Below are 3,266 nucleotides of genomic sequence, written 5' to 3' on the forward strand. Positions count from 1 at the left end.
CCACAGATCAGTTTGTTCACCAGCATCACCACGGGAAGCACCCGGCTGCTGCTCCGCAGCGGGAGGCAAGAGGTATTTTTGGTTTCTAGTTGTTATTTTAGTGTTTTAGTTGGGTCTAGAATTCTGAACTGTCTTTTAGTAGCTGTGGCATCGCACATGCCGTTTTTAACCATTTAAGAAGAGATAGTGTGGGCATTTACAGAAACAGCTTGTTGCTCTGTAACAATTTTTTTTTTTAACCTTGAGACTTGAAATGTAAAATGGACCTTTAAGATTTGCACTCATTTGTAAGGTGGCTGTTCATAGGGAACTATGAATGAAGACTTGCTGATGTAGCACCTACTTTTAACAGCAATTTTAACTACACAAAAGCTTCACGGCTTCTGAAACTCTCAGCTGTTGACTTGCAGATCCTGTTCTGCCCTTATTTCACCCTCTGCGTTGGGTTTTCCTGGTTTTGAATAAATAAAAAAAAGAAAAAAAAAGCCAAACTCAGTAGCTGCTGTGCCCTTTAAACCCTCTTTCCCTGTGGCAGAGGTTGAGGAGGGGGTTGCGTTACCCGCATGTTTTCTCTGGGGGACTGTGCACCGCACCCTCCGCGCTCAGCACTTCCACCCTGCTCTTGGCCCAGATGCAAACCAGTAACTGCATGTTGAGGTGCTGTGCGTTTTGCTACCCCTAGCAGCTAGGTGTTACCCCCCTACCTATCAGGATTTGTAGTTACCCACAGCCCCCTCCCCTCCCCGGACACCCCAATGGCTCCCCCCTCTCTGCCTTCTCCACGTGTTCCTCCTCCAGCTGCAGACGCGGCCAGGGCAGGCGGTTTTGGGGGAAGAGGAGTGTACCCGAGTCGTTGAATGCTGTTTCTTTCTCTTGTCTCATCTCTGAGGGTGCTGGGGGGGGGTGGGAGGGCAGAGACCCCCCTGCCCAGCGCCGTGGCAGAGCCCCCCCTGCCCAGTGCCGTGGGGGGCGTTCGGGGCGCTCCGGATCCCACGGCCCCGTGTCTTGTGTCCGAAAGCCCAAGCGTTCAACGTTGCCTCACGGAAGGTTTTTCTTCTTGGAAAATTAGCGTGAAATAAAAGAATGTGATTGTTTCGGGAAGGAAGGGAAGCCAGACAGCAGGACAGCAATAAAACAAGTGAAATCCATATCTTGCCTGAGTGATTTGCACTTCAATAGTTGTGAAAGGAAATTGAGGGGACTCCAGTGCTTTTGTGTTCAATTTCTAGCCCCTTTCGTACCTCCTTTATACGAGCAAGTGTGGAACTGTACCTGGGGTGTTCGCAGGACACTCCCTTTGGGTTGTTATTTTTCTTGTGGGTTTTTTTTTTCGCTTTAGCTTGAGCTCTGTATGGTCCATTTGTTAAATAACCGTGAGCAGTCGATGTACAGAACTGACTAAACAAGCAGCAGCACAAAACTTATTTTATTAAGAAAAATATGGCTTATATTTTAAAGGTTGAATATCAGTTGGGGGTTTTTTTGTATGCGTGGAATTAAGACTGGGAAAGAGTAACAAAATCCTTGAATTAGGCCAAAAGAAAATACTGTAAGATCATAACCACCTCTTTATTAAAGACAATGGTATGATTAAAGAGCTCCAGAACATTGTATTTATATTTGATTTGATTGCCTTTGGGGATTTTTTTTATTTTATTTTTTTTTGCCTTGGTCCTGATTTCTGCTTGCAACTCTGACTTTGCAGTCCCAAGTGTCTGTTACCCTGTAACTGTTGGCAGAAGACCTAAATAAAAGCAATGTGAACACATTGGGGTGAGGCTGCTGTGCCAGATTGTGTGGGGACGGGCCCGGCCGCTCACCCAGAGGGGCTTGGGGTCGAGGGGTGAAACACTGGTACCGTGGAGGGTCCAAACCCCCTCCCTTTCCAGATCTCAGTTCAATGAAACGCTTCAGCGAGCACATCCGTGCATAAGAGTTGGTGGAATAGGGCAGCCCATTCCGCTTTTTATTCATCCAACTGAAAACTCACTTCATTTGAGCTCCTGGGGTTATTAAATATCAGAGCGTTCAGCAAAATGCACCTCTTCCCCCCGTGCTCCGGGGGCTGCAAAAGGCCGTTGGCTCCCAGGTGCTTTCAGGACAGATTTTGGGGCTAATCCCGATCATGAGAGTTTCTGTGCTGCATCATGTTTTATATTTGCCTTGGAATTCCTTGCAAACGTCCTGCAGCTGACGGGGTGTCCCAGGGCCCATCCTCTGGGCTCCTCGGCTTCACCCCGCAAACGTGTCTCCTCGTTCCTGCAGAGGATGAATTATTGAGCAGCGGAGCCGTAGCCGTGGGTTTTTGAATAATGCTAAGCAATTTTAAGGAAGCGCTTGCTAATGGCATGCACGTGCTCGTTAGCTAATTGACTTGGGCTGTGGCATGCAGAATGGGCTGAAATGAGCATTTTTCTGGGTTCCACACACGTCCCCCAGCCATTTCTGGGGTTAAACCACCTTCCTTTACGTCCTGCTCTCAAACCTTCTGGGCTTTCCAGGGGGCTGTTCCTACGGAGAGACACCACAGGACGTTGTGCCCGGTGCAGCTGGCTCCCAAGTCCTGGAAAAGAGGTCGTGCTCCTTGGTTTCCAGCGTGAGATGGGATCTGAGCCCCGGGCTGGTTTCCGGTTACTGCGTCCCGAGCCGCTCGCCCGCCCCGACGTCGCTGAGGTGTCTCCCACCACCCGTATCTGCTCCATCTCCTCATCACGTTTCCCTCAGATCCTCTCAGGATCTCAGTTAGGGAAATAACTCTTTTAACAGTTTCCTTTTAATCTGCATGGGTTTAGAATCCTTCCGCCATCGCTTGCCCAATAACTAAATTCACACTTTTTAAGACTCATTAAGCTCTCCAGGATTCTTAATGACGATTCTGAGATCTGGATTCAGAATCTCCTTTTTTTCTGCTGCCCCAAAGTCCCGGTTCTTCCCACCCTCCTGCCTGGTTGGCTGGAGAAACACCCCGCGGCCCCGGGAAAGGTGAGGTCTCTCCTTGGGAAGGCCCCGCTCTCACCCGCGGGGTCTCAACGTCTGTTTTGACCCAAAAATGGGCCTTTTTGGGGCAGAGGGAGCAGAGCCGCGGCCGAGCCGGTGCCTCAGAGCTGCTTCCCCACCCGCGCGGGGCCGCTCCGCTCCTTCCACCCCCACCCCCGCTCGCCATTTGGGAACCAAACCTCTGGCGAAAGATAATTAAACCCCCCGTTAAAACCCGCGGGACGGGCAACCGGCCGCTCCGGTTCATGCCCCGGTACGCCACGACGGCC

Source organism: Calidris pugnax, unplaced genomic scaffold (assembly GCF_001431845.1).
Source record: "Calidris pugnax isolate Ruff unplaced genomic scaffold, ASM143184v1 scaffold113, whole genome shotgun sequence".
In the NCBI taxonomy this organism is placed as follows: Eukaryota; Metazoa; Chordata; class Aves; order Charadriiformes; family Scolopacidae; genus Calidris; species Calidris pugnax.